This window comes from Canis lupus, chromosome 2, assembly GCF_048164855.1.
Source record: "Canis lupus baileyi chromosome 2, mCanLup2.hap1, whole genome shotgun sequence".
NCBI lineage: Eukaryota > Metazoa > Chordata > Mammalia > Carnivora > Canidae > Canis > Canis lupus.
In genome coordinates, this window is record NC_132839.1 from 21,848,577 (window position 1) to 21,872,317 (window position 23,741).

General features: G+C 35.7%; 1 long non-coding RNA gene across 1 annotated transcript; it reads left to right on the forward strand.

Moving 5' to 3' along the window:
• The first annotated feature begins 1,794 nt into the window (after positions 1-1,794).
• Positions 1,795-22,956, forward strand: LOC140609895 (uncharacterized). The gene is made up of 4 exons (XR_012011609.1): positions 1,795-1,929; positions 16,780-16,989; positions 18,316-18,377; positions 22,754-22,956. It is a non-coding gene; the product is annotated as an uncharacterized lncRNA (long non-coding RNA).
• Positions 22,957-23,741: the final 785 nt, after the last annotated feature.

A 23,741-nucleotide genomic window follows, 5' to 3' on the forward strand; every position in this document is an offset into this window, starting at 1 on the left:
AGTCTTTAAGTCCGCAGCAAATTTTGATGCTTTATTTGCTTCTGCATGTTCTTGATCTGGCTTTGGTCATAACTCTGATTCCAAAATTCATTCCATTTAGTTCTTATAACCACCCATCCTCATAAGAAAGTATTAGATTCTGGTTCTGCCTCTGAAGTCACAATTCTTCTCTGGGCTTGCTTTGCGACTGGCTGCTGCTGTCAGTTTAGTATCATCCCTCAAATCTCTAGATACACTTTCATTTTCCCTCAGCCAATGACTAATGTTTGATTCAAGGACTATGAACTAATGGTCAACCTCAACCAAAATCTTGCTTGATTATTTAGGCAAGAAGTGATTTATTCATCCTCTGTACTTGATTTAGACCATTTGATGGCATTTGTATTGCTTGCTATAGTGATTATTTGTATACATTCAGTTTTCACTGCTGAATTATTAAGTACTTGGTGTTAGGAACCAGATCTTATTCCCTTGTATATTGCCCCCCTCTATACACAGTGCTTTAAATTAATAATAATAATAATAATAATAATAATAATAATAATAGTAATGATATTAGACACCATTTAATGATCCTCTAGTATGTTCCAGGAACTGTGCTACAAGGTTTTCATTCATTTTCTCTTTTAATCCTTATAGGAATATTATAAGGTAAGGCATTATTGTCATTAACATTTAATGAAGGAAGATGCTAAAGCTTAGAGAATTTTAGAAGTTTGCCCAAATTTACACCGCTAGGATGTGTGAAACTAGAATTTCCAAGTCAGGTCTGCCTAACTTCAGAACAAGAACTCTTAATCATTGTACTAGAGCTTTTAGTGAAGTGGTTGAATGAATAAACCCATTCATAAAACTAAAGGAGAATAAATTATTAAAAATAGAACTCTATTCAGTGTTTCAGATAAATACATTATGGATCCAATTTTTTTTTTAAAGATTTACTTATTTATGTTAGAGAGAGACAGAGAGAGCATGGGGAGGAGCAGGGGAGAGGGAGAGAGAATCTCAGGCAGACTCCCTGCTGAGCACAGAGCCTGCCAGGGGGTACAATGTCAGGACCCTGAGATCATGACTTGAGCTGAAATCAAGAGTCAGAAGCTTAATCTATTGAGCTGCTCAGGTACTCCTACAGACCCAATATTTTTATGTATCAAGAGGGGTCTTTTGCTCTCTGGCTCTATGATATTTAAGGACTTTATGGCACTTATAATTGACCTGTTAAAAATGTTTACATTAAAGATGAAAATAAAATGACATTCAGTCAACAGTTGGACAGAGAATGAAAAGTATAATGGAAGGATTTATGGTTCTTTATACATAGGAAACACCTGTACTTGTTGAATGAAAAGAAAAGATCGAATTAATGAATGATTTAGTCACTGAGCAAACATACTGAAAATCAGCCTGTATGCTAGCTACTTTAGAATAATTCATGAAAATGTATAGCAATGCCTATAAAATATTTGGAATTAGACATACTATCAACAGTATATATCAGTGCAAAAATGGAAATACATTTGGAAGTTGATCCCAACAAAATTTCCATAGTGTAATCATACTTGATATCATATCCCAGAGTCAGCAGCATGTCGTTTGTTTATAGTGAAGATCATTAATCCTACTTAACTATAACATTGTAGACCAAGTGAAATGTGCCATATGTGTATAGTAACTGGGAACATAATAAGCACCCAATGAATGTCAGTTCTTTTTTTCCCATCCCATACCTTCCTGTCCTATTCAATTAGTTAGATGGTTTCAACTAATTATATTTTCCTGAAACCATACTTTTTTTAAGTTTCAGATCACCATAAAAATGGTGGAAATCATACCTGGTTTCCTCGGAAGTTCATGGTTCCACCAACAAGGGACAAAAGAGATGCAGAATATTTGTGGTAATTCTTCTCCTGTCTCAAGAGAGATCTAAAGGTAACCATTAGGCAAGGCAGTGTCTGTGCCTCCTCTAGGCCTTCTAACTCTCCTTAGGGGTACAGAAGGGGATTGGATTGTGAGTTAAATCAAAACCCGCTTTCCTTAGGAGTCTCTGCTTCAGCCACAAGTGTCAAGGCTGAGTCCAAGGCTTTGGACTTTGACTATCCACAGCTTTCCTGGGCCTAATGGCTTCTCCCAACAGGGGTCTAGAGAGAGACCTAGACAACCAAATTGTTTGATCTCCTTACGCTTACTGCTCTGCTGCTATGTTCTGCTTGGCTCTACCAGGACACATTATTCCCATTCTCTCTATGTCAGTCATTAAGAGAGGCCCAGGATTCCAGTCACTCTCCCCCGCCCCCCATATCTGTATCTAATTTTCACAGGGCTCTGCATAGCCTCTGACCTGCTCACCTCTTCCCCAACTCCCCATCTCATGAAATCCTTCCACCATGCCCTCTGGAATTCATGGTCTGCGGTCAACAAAATCCCGTAGATTCTTAACTTACTGAACATCCCCTTTATCTTTCTCATTCTAGTGGAAACCTGGCTTTTCTATAGGAAGGCTGCTTTCTTTCCGTACAATGTCTCTCATATAGGGACACGGGGGTTTTGTTTGTTTATTTGTTTTTGGTTGTTGTTCTTTGCTTTTCTTCCACGATCCTCATGTATATGAACCTAGGGATTGGACATGTGTCCTTTTTACTTCTCTATTGCCTCTTCAAACCATTCTTTCTTGCTTTTTAGTGACAACCATGCTGATAAATCTAACGGGCAATTTTGGTTGTGATCTCATTTTTCATTAGCATTTGACAGAATTGGTTCCTTCCCCTTGCAAGTTTTCTTCATTTGGCTTCCAGTCTTCTGATTTTCCTTCTGTATTTCTAGCTATTCCTTCCCAGTCCCCTCTGTGGCTCCTCCTCACATCCCCAAGAAAGTGAAAACCTGAGTATCCCATGATTCTGTCCTTAAGTCTCTTCATTTCTCTATTTCAAATCCTCATGGATTTACTTACTACCTATATGTTGATAGCTTCTAAATTTGTATCTTTAGACTTCTCTTCTGATCTCTACATACACATAGTAGTTACCTGCCTACTCAATACCTCCAGTTGGAGGTATAGTAGTGATCTTGTAATGGCCAAGTGACCTTGACCCCCCACAATCTATTTTTAATAGGCATGCAAAAACAAAGATTCTAAAAAATAACAGAGCATGTCACTCTGTTCAAATCCTGCAGTGACTTCTTTTTCAACTAAGAGCAAAAGCTAAAGTCTTTACAAAAACCTACAGGGCCTTACAGAATCTGGACCATGGTACTTCTCTGACTCCACCTAGAACCACTCTTCCCCTTCCTTACTCTGCTCCGTCTACAAGCTTTATATGCTCCTACCTTAGGGCTGTTCATTTGATTTGCAGAGCTTTCCCACATATATCTGAAAGCCCAACTCCCTCACAATCTCCAGTCTTTGCTCAAATATCACCTTCACAAACAGACTAACCTGATATCCCTGGTTCATTCTACAAACTTCTTCCCAGCCCCACATTCCTAAGAACCTTTTCATGGCTGTATTTTTTTTTTCTTTTTCCTTTATGCTTATCCATTTTAACATATGGTGACATTTACTTTTTATTTCATTAATGTCTATTGCTTGTTTTCTGTCTCCCCTGCTAGATTATAAATTTCATAAGAACACAAGTTCAGTTCATTTTTTTTGTTTTCTGATTTGTCCAAGGAATTTGGAAGTGTACCTGCACATAGTATGTGAATAATAAATATTTGATGAATAAATGCTAGGTTTGTATAGTGTTTTGTAGTATAAGGCATGCTGTTATATGTTACCCTCAAAACTACCTCTTGCTGTTGGCTGAGGAGTTATCATTATTCTCATTAGTCAGATTAGGAAGCTGAGGTCAGAGACAATTTTTCCTGATTCTTAAATTTATTGTTTTTGCAACTTAATTCTGGTTATTGGCACATTGTTCTTTAGGGTTGTGCTTGAATGATAGCATAGAACAATGGCACTACTACCATGTGCTGCTGATTATGCACAAACATAAAATATCACCCAAGGTCTGACAAACAATGTTTTTGGGCAAGAAGGATATGACTTGGTCTTGACTCCTAAAAGGCAGAGTGCTTTTCCTTTACCAGCAGAGCGACACAGACCATCGTGTCAGTAGTTTCTCTCCAACTCACAAGCCACCTGGCATCCTGCAATTGATTTGACATGTTCAAATCAGGGTTTTGATCTCAGCATTACTCTGAGATGACACCTTGGAAGGTGACTAATACAGTTTTATTAAATTTAGATTTTGGTAATTTGTCAGCACTTACTCACTTGACTAAGGGAGCAAGGGTCCTTTGGTACTTCTGATCATGAAATTTAAATAATAAGGCTCTTGCTGATTGCTCTTGAATGCATTAAGCATATTTTAGGCACAGCTTTATGATTGGTGACCAGAAGCAATCCCAGCTGAATAGAAATTCTTTCACTGGATGTTTCCTGTTTCTTTGAGCTGTGTTCACAACCTTACCATTGGCTTCCTTACAGAAAGCATCATTGCTCCTTAAGAAGCTTCTGTACCTAATACCAAGACATACTGGCCCTTACATTCTTCATGTTTTTAAGAGCTGTTACCCTTGTTCCTAGCCAGCTATTGAATTCTCAAATTCCACTCAGGCATTGATCTAAATTTTCTTTGTTTAAGGGTTTTTATTTCTGACCAGAGAGAGCAGTTGAATTGATCCTAGTAATCAGTGAGGTTGTTTTGAAAGTCTTGAAGTTGATTTGCTGTAATTATCAGTTCTTGTTGAGTGTGAAAAGGAACATGTTTACTGAGGGCTCACCTCCTGTGTGTCACAGCTGTTTTAGGCACTTCACACACATTAGTTAGTGCAGTTAGCCCTGCCATCATTCTAAGAGAAAACTATACTCAAGGCCTTTTTATAGATGAAGATAAGAAGACCCAGGGAGGTTAGGTAACTTTCTTAGGGGCTACAGGAGGAAAGGGGCAGAGCCAGGCTCTGAAACCACATCTCTAGACTGCCTCAAAATGCAGTGACTAACATTTTTCAGTACTGCACACACCTAAAATGTAGTGCCACAAAAACCCAAAGAAATATGGAAGTAACAGATAAGACAGCCTCACATTTGAGAACTGTGCCTGTAAAGTGATGGTAAACAGAAACTCTAGCCAATCAAAACACTGCTATACAGGTCAGACTGCGAGGCCATGGAGACACCTCTTATTGATCTTATGAGTAATTAAGGATCAGCGAGATGTATAAGAAAATAATTCAATTTGAAGTTAAAATAAACTGATAACTTGGATGTGGCCATTTAGACAGGAGAAAATTCTGGACACATGCTTCCCAGTGTGTCCTGTGTCCAAATGTATGGAATAGCGACTAAATTTGATCTGATGTATTTGTCCCAGTCAAATTTCATGAACTCATGTGCCAGAGAAAAAAATCTGGTCCTCTTCCTTCATCGTCTTCTCTTTCTTTTCCACCTCCTCCTTCTTTTCCTATTTTACACTGAAATCTCTATGACAAAGAAGTTGAAAGACCTTGAAATTGGTAACCCTATCTCAGGGATCATTGGTTTACAGATTTTCAGCTATGATTATGGAGTTTTCATTATTAGAGTCAAAGATTAGAAGAACATATCTATCCGTGCTCCAATTCTTTTTTCCATTCTGGAAATGGCCATTCTGGAAAACTGAGAAATTGCCTTGGCTCTATTCTTCATATTATAATATATGCTTTTCATGATTTCTAGATGCCTGAATTTAAATAGTTTTCCAATTAATCCTAATCCATCTTCAACTTTTGAATATCCATTGTTTAAAGCAGGAATGCTTTTTTTTTTTTAATGTGAATTTGATTTTCTGATTGGCTTAAGAGGATCCCGCCCCCAGATGTGTTTAATTCAGTTATCCTGATTTTCATTTTGCTTTTAATATAATTTGAATGGTTTGGGATGAGGCATATGCTTCCTGTAAATCACAGTCCTAACACCTCTCAATTGTTTAGTTTCTGACTTCTTTCTACATTTATGATACTTGGTTAGGCCCTGAAGGCATTTCAGTTTGCAACCCTTACTTAAATGAAAATCAACAGTAATATGATTTAATGATGGTTCAAGATGTCTTTAAGAATATGTATATAGGTTCATCACACAATATATTTCATTTCACATTTTATGTCTTTATGATCAGGTTCTGCACCAACAACATTCTTACTATATCCATTTGAAAAATTCATTGTCATTTTAGCAGCATTTATTTTTTATGTAAAATGGATATGAATTTCACAGAGTCATTTTTGGAAGAGAAATTTGTCCTAGCAAATATATTTGGATCTTTATCTGCCATTGATAGTTTGGTGGTTTCAAATACAGAAGTAACTGCAACCTTCCAAATATTTTTTAAGCCAATGTATTTTTGCAACTATAAAATCCAGCTGTAGTAGTATAGATATTTCTGAGTGACTGTCAACATTTAGGGGATACATACACCGTATAAAACTTGGTAAAGAGATTTGTTTTGTTCAAACCAGGGAACTTAGTGACCAATGGCTAATACATAACAAGTTGTCAATTAGTTTTACATTTTATGGAAGCTATCCAAGCACCAAATGAAAATCTGACCCCCCAGTAGATCCCTAAGAGTGTAAAATAGTTTGAATTTAAAAATATAAATTGCAATTCATTTGCAATACAGAAAAGAATGCCAGTTATGTTTTTTTGTCATATTTTGTTATAGATTCACTTTGAATAGGAAAGGAACTTATTGTATTACCAACCCAAGGGAAATCTTTGGGTGTTTAAATAATTATTACTCTGTTGGGGTCTTTTTATATTCTTTTCTTTCTGTTTTCCTAAGTCAAATTACTCAGGAGTTGATTTGAATACTAAAAAAATAAAATACTTCTGTTTTAATATTTTAAATATCTTCTGTTATAAAATTCAAGGACCTAGTTTCCAAATGTGGATCAATTTATTTGTCCTTGAAAAAAAAAAAAAAAACAAACCTATGTTAATTCTAAATACCACTAATGCAGATATCAGAGAAAAAAGGTTGAATATTTACTAGAAAAGTCAGACTTGAACAAGAACTATTGCAATAAGCTATTAAAAACAGTCAGAATTATTTATTTAAATCTTTGTAGAAAACAATACCTGTATTTTGAGTGACAAGAAGCCTCAATGCCGTTTTCACACATTAAAATTGTGAAAAACTAAGGCTAGAAGGAGACCCAAAAATCATTCTGTGGAATAGTTCATTTAACAAATGAGAAAATTGTGATTTGGCTAGGCATGGAAGAACTGGAATTAGAATCCACATTTTCTAATGCCTAAACCGATGTTTTTCTCACTACTACCAACATCCATATAGGGGCATAATATGTAGTCAGAACAGTGACTCTTTGTTTTTTTGTTTTTGTTTTTGTTTTTGTTTTTTTTTAGGACAGTGACTATTTGTTGGGCTGTTATTGTGTCTGGCATGGAAAGTCTTACTTTATTCTCTTAACAATCCTGTAAGGTAGGTTTAATATCCCAATTTGACTGATCAGTCAATTATACATCTCTATTTTGAGATTAAGTTACTTGCCCAAAGTCACCTTAGGCCAGCAACCTAATAAAAGTCTGTCTAAATTCAGTCGCCCTTCTTGCTGCAGAGCCATCTATTTAATTTTAAAAAAATCACAAACAGATCTGTAGAGTTGTATAGGAAATGGAAAGTACAATATACTGATTGGCTTTTCTCTTTTCACCTTCTTCATTATGTAGATAAAGTTAAATATTTATGTAAAATTTATAACCTGTACTCGTGATGGGATATTTGATCCACAGAAACCTGAGAATAGCTAATCCACCCCACTCATTTATAAATGAAGTAATTAAGGCCAGAAAGGTCAAGCACTTTCCACCAGAGGAATAGTTGTAAAACTAGAATAGAGCAAAAGTTCTGGTTTGAAGTTCTCTGATTCATCCACCAATCCACTGTCACATTTTTGTGAGTGAAATGTGGGGAGGAAAGAAAAAGAGGAGGGACTAGGAAGACACGTGTAAGTACCATCATGGAGTAAGCTGGGTGCTTAAAAAATGCCAGTCCATTTTTTGGAACAACAGTGCTATTTGAATGTGACTGACCTTCAAAGAGCCTGGGAACTTTTTTTTTTTTTTTAGCTTTTCTATGAATCTTCTGAGGAACAAATGATCAGAATATTCATTCATTCCATATTTGGCTAAGAAAAGAAAGCCAGTAAGTTTTATATTTCTTTGTATCCTCCAAGTGAAATATATATTTTATCATGAAAAGTGAAAAAGAAGATAATTGTTAGTTGAAACACTAGTCACCAATTAATTTTAATTTTCTTGTTTTTTTCTTTGTGTTTTCATTGATTTATCTTAGGTAAATTGTTCTAGTGAAAAGGAAAGCATCTATAGCACATTTAGTAGTTTTTCCCATATCTGGTTTAACTTATTTTCTTGGGGAAAGTGAGATGGCTATAAATACCTTTACCACTTGATCTTGTAACCTTAAATGAGGGCAAAACTCCCTTTGGCACTAACAAGAATCTTGTCTGCGAATAGTTACAGAATTGGGTCCATGACGATTATGAAGCAATTTGGTTCTTTCCCAAGAGATAGAAACTCCAGCATGATTTTCAGATGGAATACACATACTAGCACCTTGTCCATATTCCTAATAATAACAAGAATGAAGGAGGAAAAAAGCCAGGAATTCTTGCAGGCTTTAGCCGGCTTGCTTCAAAAGCCTGTCAGCTAAACAAATAAAGTGAAGTAGTGGGAGGGAATGGCAGGAAATTAACTGCTGTGGGCTATTAGTTAATGAGTAGTCCAACGGAAAGGAAGTTATGGCCATGGAAGTGTACACACAGAATGAAAAAAAATTAACATTACCAAAAAGAGTTAGCGTACACAAATTAGATTTTTATTCAATTCTGAAGTTTATTGCTTTCTTGTGGGATCTGCCTCCAACCAGCTACAGAAGCTTCCCCTATCCCCTCGTCCCCAAACAAGATGAGTGAGATCAATCAAAAGATTGAAACTTTGAAGCATGATTAGGCTGCTGGGTAAAAGCATGCAAAATATGTCTGAGACTTCATTAAAAAAATGCCTACACAACACCTTGGGTAAAATCCACAGCAGCTTGGCATTGCTGCCTCATTAGGAGTAAAATGAAGTGGTCATTCCCTGAAGACTGCCCCTGCTATAGTCTGACCCATCCCAGGGGTATCCTGCTCACACTCAGTGATTTAAAGCCTAAACGGACACAAGTCTTTTCTCAACTACAGCTGGGCAAGGATCTGTTGGCTTTAGGCAATATAGCCCAGGCAAGGACAGGTTATCTGTCCAGGCTCACTTCAAAAGAGAAGAATGATAGAAAGTCTACACAAAACTTCTTGCTTTCCTTCAAATATCTGAAAACTAATAAATTATCAAGAACTAATTAAAACAAACACTGCTCTGGAAGTAACAATGACTAGAATTTTTAGATGAGGACAACAGAGAGAGAGAAGGACATCCTTGAAACAAAAGGTCAGCTACCCTCTGTCCCTGTACCAGGTGCTTTTGGGAATTAAAAACCAATAAGCTCCCAGGACAGGAGAGAAGCAAGCTTTTTGCTATGCCTTTGTTCTCTGTGATTGTGCTCTTTAAAAAGAGTGGTTCAGGGAGCATATCACCTGGGAACTCATTAGAAATGCAGAATTTGGGGTGCCTGGGTGGCTCAGTCTCTTAAGCATCTGACTCTTAATTTAGGCTTCAGTCTTGATCTCAGGGTCCTGGGATCCAGCCTTGGGTCAGGCTCCACACTCAGCAGGGAGTCTGCTTAAGGATTCTCTCTCCCCCCTCTCTCTCTCTTTCTCTCTCTCTCTCACTCTCTCTCTCCCTCTTCTCTCTTTCAAATAAATAAATAAATCTTTTTAAAAAAAGGAAATGCAGAATTTGAGATAGATCCCAAGCCCCCTGAATCAGAATATGCATTTTAATAAGATCTACCAAATCATCCTTTTGCATATGAAAGTTTGGTTGGCACGCTCCATGTCAAGGGTTGACATTGAGAATATCACTAGATAGTAGTAATAGAAGTCCTTACTAATGCCATTCTACCAAGACGACTTACTTTTAAAACCTCTTTTCTGTCAGTGTGCTTTCAAGTTGCCTAATTATGCTACTAGAGTACCAACACTTTGAGACCTTACAGTTGGTTGGTTTTGACATAAAATGATGTGGGCCAATTATTTTAGTTAAAATACTGATAACACCATGACTAACTTTTATAATGAGGTGGAGAAAATGCTATAAATAAAGTATTTGTTTTCCAAGATTAAATCTTTAATACTTCCCTGTAAAGGACATAGAGGGGCCTAGAGCAAACCTCTCTACTGAGTCCATTTATATTAGTAATTTCTAATCAAAACTTCTTACAATCAGAACTAAATTCATATTGTCAATGGCAAACCTGTCATCCCCTATACCTTCTGCTAGCACATGGGTGGATGAGTCCAGTGGAATGCTGCTGAGATATCCTTCAGTTAATTCTATGGCTATCTACTTTTTTAAAAAAATATTTTATTTATTTATTTGAGAGAGAGAGTGAGCACAAAAGGGGGGGAGGGGCAGAGGGAGAAGGGGGAAACAGGCTCCCTGCTCACCAGGATACTGGGATCCTTACCTGAACTGAAGGCAGATGCTCAACAGACTGAGCTGAGCCACGCAGGCACCCCAATGGCTCTATTTTTATAATAATTTTTTCTTATATGTATGTCTTTGTTGTAATTTTGCAAAAAATCTACAACGAAAACATTAGTCTGGATATTAGACGGATTCCTAAGAGCATAATATGTGCCATCAAGAGTCATGTTAGATGGACCATGGTCCATCAGCCAAATTTTATGTCTACCAAGATCTTAACTGTCATCCTGAAATTCATCTTCATGAAAACAGACATGTTCCTGGCTTTCTTAGGTTCAGTTACTACTGTATTATAGTTTTGTAATTTATGGATTTACCAAATCCAGTGTTTTCTTTTTTTTTTTTTTAAGATTTTATTTATATATTCATGAGAGACAGAGAGAGAGAGAGAGGCAGAGACACAGGCAGAGGGAGAAGCAGGCTCCATGCAGGGAGCCTGACGTAGGACTTGGTCCTGCGACTCCAGGATCAGGCCCTGGGCTGAAGGCGGTGCTAAACCGAGCCATCCAGGGCTGCCCGCAGTGTTGTCTAAAGTGTGTTGGGAGGAATGTAAGTGATAAGAGACATAAAGGGTCCCCTGGTTAATTAAATTTGGAAAATACTGGATTAAATGAAATTATAAGGATAACTTTTCTACATGACTTCTTGGAGCCTTCAGTATACTAGGATAAAGTAAGATATAAGGTAAGATACCTCATTAACACCCAAAGCAGGGTTATAAATATATAATGTTTTTGACCTCAAAAGCCAGTATTTTTTTTTAAAGAATTTATTTATGTATTCATGAGAGACGCAGAGAAAGAGAGAGGCAGAGGCACGGCGGAGGGAGAAGCAGGCTCCATGCAGGGAGCCCAATGCGGGACTCAATCTCGAGTCTGTGGGATCACACCCTGGGCTGAAGGCAGGCCCTAAACCACTGAGCCACCCAGGCATCCCTCAAAAGCCAGTATTAAAGAGTATTCCCTATGATTAGTGTTTTCACTTACACACTTTCGGACATCCTAATCTGATCTAATTTCTAATCCTGTTTGGATTTTCATTCTTGGAGGACCATATTATACCTACCACTCACAGTAAAAACAATAAAGCAGTACATTTGTGGTCTGTATTGTGAAATTTAGCATAAGTGCATAAACTCTTGTAGTTCCCATTATTGTTCTACCTCCCAACTAGATTGTAACTACTTTGGCAATATGATTCATGCCTTATACTTTCATACCTACCACAAAATTTAGCACCGTGTTGGGTATGTCAGTAATAAAATAATTACTGATATACTGACCTGTGCTAAAATTTAAAGTTTTCAAATTCCCATAGTTGTTAGTTGTTCCAGCATTTCAAGATTTGATGAGAATCTATTTACTTTAAAAAGAACTTACTTTTAATTTTGTAAACTTTGATCCTACATCCAATAAGCCTTTGTCTTTCTGAGCTGATAAATATAAATGCTTCTTGCATATGAATTTCAAAGTAATAGCAGGATCTGGATCTTTTTTCCAGATTTAAATCTTTAAAACAGATTCCACCTGTGTTATATATGCCAGATATATTTCCTTCAGTTGTAGGAAGCAGACATGCCAGGAAAATTCCAGTGCAGATGCAACATCAATTTGAATGTTTTGTTATTTTTCATCACCAATGAGGTCCTTTTTTTTTTTTTATTGGTGTTCAATTTGCCAACATATAGCATAACTCCCAGTGCTCACCAATGAGGTCCTTAATGGGACCCAACAATTCTTAAAATTTGACACTGCAAGGTAATATTGAAATTATAAGTCTAAAAGCTACACAAACCTGTATTCATATATATGGCACTGCAGGAAAGTGAGGTCAATGTCCTTTAGGGTTATTTACAATGCTGCCTGTATTTAGTCTTGTAACACATCATTCTTAGAAGTACTGCTGCCATTGTTTGTTGCTAAAAGAATAAGGGTAACATACCCTTGTTTACTCTAAAGTCTGTATGCTGCTTTCTCCATTTTCATTCACGTTACGAGTTCCTTCTTGAATTTAACCTTTTTTACGTGAACAATTCAAAATTAAGCAAAGAAAAGTACTTTTTAAAGCTTGGGAATTCCACTTAGCACTCTATTCCCCGGGGTGGGGATGTGTGGTGGTGTGGTGGTGAGTAATGAGGAGATTAGATAAATTCTTACTCTCACCATTTCAGGCCACTGAAAAATTGTCTCAGTCAGTTCCTTTTTATTTTGGAAGTAGATACTCGCACAGGTCTTTGGGATGATATGGAGAGCTTGTACTGAATTTCATGAGTGAGTGAATAACAATCACTTGTGCCCATACCTATTCAAAAGTATGTTGGTTTATAATAGACTAGATTATATTTGTTACCCTGGAATTTACTATCACCCAGTTATAGAATTCAGGTTACTTTAGCAGACATATGTTTGGATTACATTTGGAATTGCCTTAGTCTTTTAAATTGGTATCTAGGCTAATAGTGAGAACAAATTGTTCTTTCTGCACTTAGAAGATAAATATCTTCGTTTTAAGTATCTGTCTTGGGTGGTTTGGCTAATTACCTGCCTAAAGGCAGAAAACCATACCAAATTATTTATCAATATTCTCCATTGTGTTAGTTTTATTTATCCTTCACCTGAGTACATTTTTTTTTTTAAAGTTGGCATTTCAAGCAGTGAAAAACAATTACCCTCCCCTTAAGGATTATGTCCACAGAGATAAATTTTATTCTCAGGGATAAAGGTTAAAAAAGTAAGAAAGTAAGATTTCAAAGTCAAGGAGATGCTTCAGAACACCTATCAACACTTCCACTCCCACCCTCTTCTCATCTGGACACCATTAGGAGAACCACTAAAATTGAATTCAACTGCTATGTATTATGCATGACTGCATTGTTTACTGTATTGTTTTATGCCATTCAGTTCACCTGAGATGAAATCAGGGAAAGGAGGTAAATTAAGTCTACCTTCAAAACCCTAGACTGCTGACTCTTATAAAAATTGATTTACTAGTTTATCTAATGTTTTAAAAACTCATTTTATTAAGTTGTAAATCATATCATTCAGTACTACTACATCAGAAGGTAAAATTAATGATAGAGATAAGGACATTAGAAAAAGCCACAGCATGGCTACATGACAACATGAAAAAATTGATGAATAGCAGCTTAGGAGCAGTGACACAGGGTTCAGATTTAATTTGAATGGTGAAGGGCATCATCCTATTGAGCTGACTGGATGAGGGTAAGTTCATATTGGCACATGGTTTGATGTCATCATGGGTGACACAAAATAGTGGTACAGTGAGAAAATGACATGTGGCATTTTGAAGACCAGAAAAATAAAAATTTAAGGTTAGCCCTGAATGAAAGTGCTTTTTCTTTTCCAGATGAAGAAACACTATCCAGTAATTCTGAGACCTAAAAGTTTTTTTTTTTCTTATTAACTCTTTTGAAGAAGTCTAAGAGGAAAATAAAATTGATGTCAGGGTTGTGGGGTCATGTTAAGTGCAGGTGGCAGATAGACAAATTTGCGAGTGAAAATTTAATATCTATAACTTTATCAGAATGAAAGAAATGTCATCATAATGAGACGCATGCTTTACATCAGGAATTTAGTATCTTTCACATAACAAATATAATTTTTCCACTTTATTATACCAATCCTCATGCTATCCCAAGGAAGCGGATGGATTTAGATAGATGATAAAAGGATCTTTAATTTCATTTAAAGATGAAGAAGATGAGATATAAAGCAGGTATCAGTATAGGTAATACTTTCTACAAGAACTTGTAAGACATCAGCAGTGAATCAATTATTCTGAAGACTGATCATAATACATCATTAGCTGTCAAAGCTTTATATTGATTAACATTTAGTCCAAGTCAGCAATTTATGTCATCACATCTGGCCGCCAACCTGTCCTCTCATCACCTGTGTCAGAAACTAGTTCTGTCATGGCCAGCTGAGCACATGTCCCACCTGAAGCTGCAGTCAAAACGTAAGGGAAATCAGTCACTGCTTCTCATCCCAGAGAATTTGGAAATCATGATTTACTTGTTTTACTGTGTCAGATGTGCTTATGAAGATCAGAGAGTGTCACTTTACAAATGAGGAAAGTAACACAAGAAAAAGAAACCCTCCCCTTTTAATCACCAAATGACAAGTCTAGGAAGTGAATTTTGTTTTATTAAGCTTAATCACAACAAATAATCAGTTTGCTGCTTTTTTTTTCTTTCATGGAAGAAATACTGCCTATATTTTGAATGATCTGAGAAACAAGAAAAATGTTTTTGTCAGGGGAAAAAAGTGAACCCACGATGCAAAATGTTAAAACTTACATTTTTCTCTTATGGAAGGGACTAAAACTAAGTAAAGTTGTATGCCTTAACAACATAAAATCCAGAAAATAAAGTGTTCAACAAAATCCCTAAAATGATGTGACAGTGAACCAGTTAACCAGAGTCTGAAAATGAATCAATCTACATATACAATGATAAAGATTTGGAGATGCTAATATTGAAAATTTAGTATGTGTGTCAGGCCTCCTGCCTGGTTTGAAATGAACACATTTAAGGCCCAGTGCATGTGACTGTTTCCTGGTTTATGAGTGAGATTGAGGCAAGTGTACACTTGCCCAAGAAAAGTAGACCTCTCTAGAACTCCCCTTCTGACCATTGAGGAATCACACGCACAGCATGAGATAATCAGGTCTTTGCTCATAAAATAACCACATTCATATTTCTTTATTCCTGTAAGACTAAAAATTGATTTTTAATGATGAGCAAGCAATTCTGTGTCTTTGAAATAGAAACAAAGTTTTAAAAACTTTTATTTCAGTGCATGATACATACCAGCTCACTCACTCACCTCTCCAAAGATGTGTGAGGGGCTCAGTGCTGTAGCATCTAAATATTTTACATAAATAAAGAACCATGCTAAGATCTTGCAAGTCTTTCCAAAATATGTGGGCAGTGGTGAACATGCCCCAGCATCACTTGACTTTTCTTCAATATAGTTATCTTTTATACCAATACAAATGGAGGAGTAGTGCACAGACGAGAAGCATAGGAGTGGGAAAGAAAAATAGAAAAGAACACAGGGTATTAGAGAAAATAAAGCAAAATACATAAGACAATAAAGTATAGGTGAGAGGAGTGCCCGGACAGGAATGTTTACATGTGATGAAATGGTATGTAGCCAAGCTGATCCTGTGCATTATGTTAATTTACTGTATTAAAATGTGTACTCATTCCCTTTTTAATCATTTGAATCTCGTTCTTATATGATAAACTTGTTATCTGGGTAGAATTTCGAGGTCCTATTTCATTTCTTTAAAACTTAGAGAACAATCAAATGCAGGGATTAAAGCAATTACTAATTTTCATGTTTTGGGCAACAGATATTTATTAAGCACTGGAAACAAATGGATTTAGGGAATAAATCACTTTAAGAAGCACAGGTAAAAATCAACTAAGAAATAAGGATAATGAAACTAAATGCAATATGATTTTCACCTTGAGAAAAGGGTAACTGACTAGTTTATCATAGAAAGGATACCAGCAATTGTTGAGTGGTTTCTAGGGAAACCTGAGAACAAGCATGGCTGGGGTGGAGTAGGTTTCATACAGGAATTGATCCACTAGTAGGCTTTATTTAAAAAAAAAATACATAATATCAATGTAGACTTTCTTCATTGGCCCATTTAAAAGACCTTACTTATAAGGTAAGAGAAAAACATTTTAATCACTCTTTCAGTTACACAGTTTTTTTTTTTTTAAGATTTATTTATTCATGAAAGACACACACAGAGAGAGAGACAGAGACAGAGACACAGGCAGAGGGAGAAGCAGGCTCTTCGCAGGAGCCTGATGCGGGACCCAATCCCAGTTCCCGGGATCACGACCTGAGCCGAAGGCAGCCACCCAACTGCTGAGCCACCCAGGCGTCCCTACACAGTCTCTTAAATCTTAATCCAAATACATATCTTCACTGGTAACCATCCATCAAGCTTCAGCTGTATGGATAAATTATTATATTAGTAAGTCAACTATTAAAGGCAAACAATGTGGTCATGTTTCAAAAGTGATCCTGATATTTTGATTGTACAATAAATCCTATTTATAACCCTTTCTCCAGTTTCCAATGTTTGAATGGACAGTTTAGAAGATGCTGCATCACTCAACACTTCTGTCTGAGGGGAAGATTGAGGGAACCCAGAATTCCACAAGAGCTTGTCTACCAGCATTCAGATCTCAGGAGTATGGCCGAGTGCAAAGCTGCATTCATGGAGACAAAAGTTCTTACCCTGCAGGATAAGAGACTTTGCTCCTTCAGACCCACCACATGGTACGCTAGTGAATAAATTCTTAAAGACAAAAGGCATTCCCATGATCCTTTTTAATAAAAGCAAGGTTTTGGACTAACAGTATGGAAACAAGATGGGTGGGCTTTTAGAAATAGAAAGTAAGTGCCTAACTGTTCTGAAAAACAGCTTACTTGGGTTTATACTATGCTAAATATTGTGTTAGAACCTATAAAGAAAATAGAAACTACCTTGTTTTTCATGGACAAATATCATTTATGTCGTTATATTACAGCAATGTGGTGACTATAGAAGTCAAATAATCAGAGACTAGGCCGTTGTGATGAGCCACTCCTCCTTCCTTTCATTGTTTGCCTTATCCACAAAAACAAACTGCAATTCTCATTTCCTAAGTTACATGATAATTCAGTGTATTTATACATTGTTTACTTTATTTAATAAATCCTCATATCTAAAGATTTCCTAAATTGATGCTAAGTAGAAAAGAGTAGCAAAGAGGTAAATATTTTCCTCCTGTATCTAATCTTTTATTAATCTGCATACATGTTATTCCAAATATATACATGTAGATAGCCACATATATATGTGCATAGAATGTATAAATACATATATATTATACATGAATGATTTATTACAGAAATATCAGTGTTTCTAGATTACACTGCATACTTGATGAGCTGTCATTAGTGCAGAAAGGATACATAGCTTTTCAACAAAAGAAAAGAATGAGGCTGCCAGAGTGTTGCAGTGGTTTGGGCTTTTTTTTTTTTTTTTCCAGCATCCATCCCTGCCAATCTCTGCACTGCCAGTAGGGAAAACCATATCCATGGCAACCAACCGTACCATTCCAACCCACATCAATGACGCCTCCAATCTAAACTGTCAAATATTCTATGCACATCATGTAAAATAGGTCTCTTTCCCCTTATACCTCTGTGCATCTCGTTTCCGTGGCTACATGTTTATGCAAATGAGAATTGTCCTTTCTCTCTCAGGTTGATTGAACACTGAATTTGTTTTGCACCTTGGCAATGCAAAGCCATGCTGTCTTGCCACCTGGTCTACCACATAATTGCAAAAAATTACATTATAATGATAACTGTCCCCAAATTAGCCTGATAACACCATCTACCTGCCTTGTGAGCGAAAGAAACAGTGTGCAATAAAGAAGGATGTTAAAACAGAGTCGAGATAGGGGAATAATGTTTAATTGGCTCTCCAGAGTCTACTAATTTTCAGAATTGGAAACCTAGTGTTTGATTTGTTCTTTTTAGTCAGTGAGAAGAAAAAATATCCTTCATAAATTCTGAATGACAAATTTGCCCATCCTTTTTTGCATGTGGTTCCAGCATCCTAGGGAATCTAAAGTGTCATTTCCTCTCTGGAAGAAAGGAAGCACAAAACATGCTAGGTATGTACTCTAAATTTTCCCTCAGTATCAGCTCCAGCTATAAATTTCTCCCAATCCCTGTATCTCCCTCATTCTTTTCCCTGAAACCCCTCAAAATATCTTGGATCAATACCTTTATTTTAAAATTAAGATGCAGGATTTTTATAGGGTGACATAATAAAATTAGAATAAATAGAATAAAATTAGAATAAAATAAAGCTGGGACTTTAAAAGTATTACCTATTCTCTTTCTTCATCTGCTTTAATCTATTGTCCTCCCCCCATTATTATATTCTGTAAATAATTTTGTTGTAGTAGCTGTGGCAGTGGTTAGTTTCTTTATCAGAAAAATCACAATTAAACATTTTGCAAATTAGAAAAATGATCAGTTGCTTTTTATTTCATTAGTTTTTAGTTATAGCTTACATTGATATGGTGAATTTAACTAAAAATATTTTTAATGCTAATTTTTCTGCAAAAAAGAAGGACTTGGGCAGCTAAAAATGGAGTTTGTAGTGTATTTCCCCAGAGTTTAAGTGACAAAATAAAAGATACTAGATTCTATTATGATAAATGTTGGGGATATATTTTTCTTCTCCCCCTGCTTAATGCCTCTCTCTCTGCAAAACAAATCCTTCAGTATTTAAAAAAAGAAAAAAAAACAGGAACAATTTTATACAGTTTCACAAGATATTTATTTCAGACTGATCTTTTGAACTTTATAAAGTTCACTTTATAAAGTCACCTTTGAGTAGATTAAGGAGATATAAAGATTACAAAGACGGACAAGATATTTTTTCAATTCAATAGATCATCTGTAAATGTGTCCTGGCCAAAGATAAAAAAAAAAAAATGAAGTTTCCAAAGCTGGAACCATAACCACCTTTACTCCCATCTCCTTCTCCAAATTCTACATATCTTTTAGAGGTGTATTAGCTGAAACCCAACTTTCTCCCTGACTAAAGATCACAAAGTGATGACTTCCTTCTCTGATCTCTTGGCTCTATGAGTGCTGTTGTTTCAGCATTTCATTAGATGCCATTTTCCACCGGTGTGACTTGTCCCTGCAGGATTATAAACCCTGAGGCAGAGTTGGAAGAAAATAATTTCATATAATTCTTCTTCTGTATTTTCAATCCTTAAAGTGAATATTTTGCTTAGTTAAGTTGAACATCAAGTCTTGATTGTTCTGGGTTTTAGGCTGAGACATTTAGGCAGTGAACAGCTAATAAATATGCCTCGGGTCATGGCAGAAAAGAAATCAACTTTTTGTTGTGTTCACTGTTGTTCAAAAAATCATGCCAAATGTTTTACATATGCAACAATAATCTTTTCCTTGTTAAAATTTACTTTTAAATAACATTATATTTTTCAAAAGCAATAATATAATACATGAAGTAGAGGACATGATGTCCTTAAAAATTCTGTTTGATTGTTAGATCTCTACCAATAATATTGTTTCCTGAGCACTGTTCTTACCTCTTCGGGGAATTACTAAGGAAATGAAAGACCTAATTTTATAAGGATTATAGTTAAATCAGATGATAAATACATATAAACACAGGAGATGCAAAATTAAAAACTGTGGCTCAATATCAATTATGACTGTTAATATCATCATTCCAGTAGATTTACCAAATGTAATATATAAAATTTCTAGGTATTTTGGAAGGCTAAAAAAAATGATCATTGGAGGTAGATTCTAGAAGTACAAGAATGGCTGAATTGTTTAAGTCAGATTTCTCTGAGGAGGACAAATATTTGAGGACCTGACTTTTTCAGAGACAATTTTTTAAAACCTAGGTTTGTGATTTTAGACTTTCCCCACTCAGTGTTGAAGCTCCTTACTCTTCTAAATAAACTTTCCTAGGCACAAGAAAACTTGCCTGTAGAGTTTCATTCTATTAGAGAATCCCTTGATGAATCTACCTTATTTCCCCTTTGATTTTACCCTGCAAATAGGACAGAAATTCATTTGCAAAATGTAAGGGCCCTGAAAAGTTTGTTTGAATCCCACAAGTGGGGAAAAAGGAGAGCTTATGCAAATGACTAGAAATTGCCTTAACTCTCTTATCTAGTTTTTGTACCTACACAATTAACACTGGCTAGATTTCTCCCATGAAAGAGATTTTTTCATGGGATCATTACAGAGAAAAATAAACAAACAAACAAAAAATGCAAAAAATGTCTGTCAGCTAAGAGCAACCACTTACTTGTGAATTGATAATACTATAAGCAAATAAATAATAATAGCAAATTCTTGTGAGACACTATGTTTGAAGCATATATTATAAGCCCTTTACATAATCTAAATCATTTAATTCTCATGACAGTTTTGTAAAGTAGGTACAATATTGACCTTGTTTTACAGATGAGAAAACTGAAGCATAGCGGGGTACCCAGAGTTAGGCAGCTGGGATGTAGATCTCCCAAGACCAGATTATCTTGCTGTAAAGTCTTCAAAGTGTTAAACTTTTCATTTTTATGCCATATGACCTTTCAAGAAATATTTTTATTCTCAATTATCACAATAAAGTTGTATCAGTAAAAAATCTCTTGAAATTATGATATTCCAAAATTCTGTCATCATAACTCAAATTCCCTTTCATTTAATCTTTCAAAGCATGAAACTGAATCTTCTCTTGGGGAGAAGAAACCTTTTCTGAAATATTTCAAAATTGGAACCATTACTTTTAATGCCAGAAATGATTTAGAAGGCTTATGGTGATTCTTAAAATATCTGGATATATGTTCATTCATCCAAGCAGATATTTACTAAGTGATAGTACTGTTCTTGGCCCTCAGGATCCAGCAGAGAACCAAAGAAAGCTCAGGCCCTCATGGAACTGACATTCTAGTGAGAAGAGAGACTAGAGAATAAATAGGATACCGTAGAATACAAAACAATGCAATACCATATAATACAATAGATAGATGGTAAGAAGTGCTATAGAGAAAAAAAAGACAAGGACATATAGAACAAGGAGAAAGAGGTTGTTCCTTTAACAGGCCAGGAAAGGTTTTCTCGGCACAGTGATATTTGAGCAGAAATTTGAATGAAGTGAAGGAGGGAGCCCAGAGGTTCAAAACTGACTTGCTAAGTTCAAGGATTGATAGGATGGCTGAATGGGGTAAGGGAAAAATTACTGTAGGAGATGCCATCCATGAGATAGCAGATGGTCAGATCATGGAGAGTTGCAGGAAAGTTTTACATACTCTTCTTTTACTCTGAGAGAGAAGGGAAGCCACCCAAGGGTTTTCAGCAGAGGAATGATAGGAACTGACTTATTTTATAAAAGGAGCACAGCAACTCAGGGAAATATGGACTAGCAGGTTGGATGAAATCCTGAACCCCAGTTCCAGAGGCTGTTGTATCATCACAAGCAGTAGGTGATGGTGGCTTGTACCAGGATGGCAGGAGATGGTGACTGGTATGGAGAGATTTCAAAGTTGTAAACTACAAGATTTTATACTATATTAGACATGGAATGTAGAAAAATCGAGGAGTAAAGCATGACTATATTCTATTACAAAATGAAATAGGAAGCTTTTTCCTTACATGTAACTATAGGTAAAACCTATATATTTGAAATTCATGAAAATTATAAAATAGTATCTTCTTAGACTCTCTGAATTTGTTAAATACTCAATTTAAAAATAACTATTAATCATTACTTCTTTAGTGCCAGTATTTTTAGTGTTATCCAACTTTTCCTTGAAGACACAACTTGATAAGTTAGCAAAATTCTCTTACAAACAATAGTCCTTCTCCTCAAACCCCCTCCTTTTTTTTGTCTTCCAAATCTCAGATGTTCTCCCCTTTAGTCCTGCTTTTTAAGTCACTTTCCTAGTCTTTTTTGCAGGCTCCTCTTTCTTGACATTTCTTAACTCCCAGTTCTTTCTTTGTATTTTGCTATATGCCATCTTTTTATATCTATCTGTAATTCTACTTGGGCCAGCTGCACCACTAGAAAAGCTTTAATTATTGTTTAAGGCTTATGACAGGGAGTTTTCTAGTTCTGCACTATCCAGTATAGTAGCTAAATGCTGCTAGTGGTCATGTGCAAATAGTGGGTCCTATAGCTAAGAGTGGAAATATAGCTAAAGTGCTAATGGTGGTAGGATTATGGGTAATCCTACTGAATCTTATATATGCTCTGTGTAGCCCCATATGTAACATCTCTAGGTATACTGTATATGCAATTTAATGTATGTTGTTTTTTCCTATACATATGTACCCATGATAAAGTTTAATTTAGAAATTAGGTACAGTTAGAGATTAACAACAATAACTAATAATAAAGTAGAACAATTATAACAATAATTGTTATATGCTATAATAAAAGTGATATGAATATGGTCTCTCTCTCTCCCAAAATATCTTATTGTACAAGTAGTCACCCTTCTTGTGATGGTGTGAGATGTTAGAATGCCTTTGTGATGAGATGAAGCAAGATGAATGACATAGGCATTGGGACATGACATGAGGCTACTATTGACTTTCTGACGATGGGTCAGAAGGAGGGTCATCTACTTCTGGATTGCAGTTGACCATGGGTCACAAACTGTGGAAAGTGAAACTTTGGATAAAGGCAACATTTAAAACTGGTGAGAAAAATATGTACAGTTTGATAGATAGATAGATAGATAGACAGATAGATAGATAAATAAATAATTGTGGCAACCAGTTAACCACTTGGCAAGAATAAATTTAAAGCCCTAACCCACATCTTAAAATAAAATTAATTCTCCTAGTGGATTGAATACAAATACATAATAAAATTTAAAACTACTAGAAGAAAATAGAAGTGCATATGTATAGGTGAAGAAAGCCGTTTCAGTGAAGGCTCAAGGCAAAAATAGAAAGATAAATACTTTAAGATGTCTGTATGGGGAAAAGTCCCACAATCCAAGTGAAAAAGCAAATGGCAGACAAGAAAAATAAAACCATGTTTGACAAAAAGGGGTTAATGTCTAAGATGTGGAAATATTACAAATTGGTAATAAAAAGAACATATAACAGGCAAGGTTCCAAAAAATCAGAAATACAAATAATAATATGTGATGAAAAATATTTCATGTTACTAGTAATCATAACCATGAAGAAAAGACTAGATATCCTCTCTCTTCTCATAAATTAGTAGGCTGTCAAAGAGTTAAAGAAGGAAAATGCCCAGTATGGTGCACTGAAAAGAGATGGGCTCTCACAGATTTTTGCCAGGAGTAAAAGTTTGTAGAAACTTCCTACAGTATAATTGGAAGTAATGTATTTAATTCAGAAATTCCACTTCCAATAATTTTTTCAATAATAAGATTCATAAAGATAGAATGTAAAAATACATGTCAAAATATTATTTATAATATAGAAAAGCTGAAAATAATTTA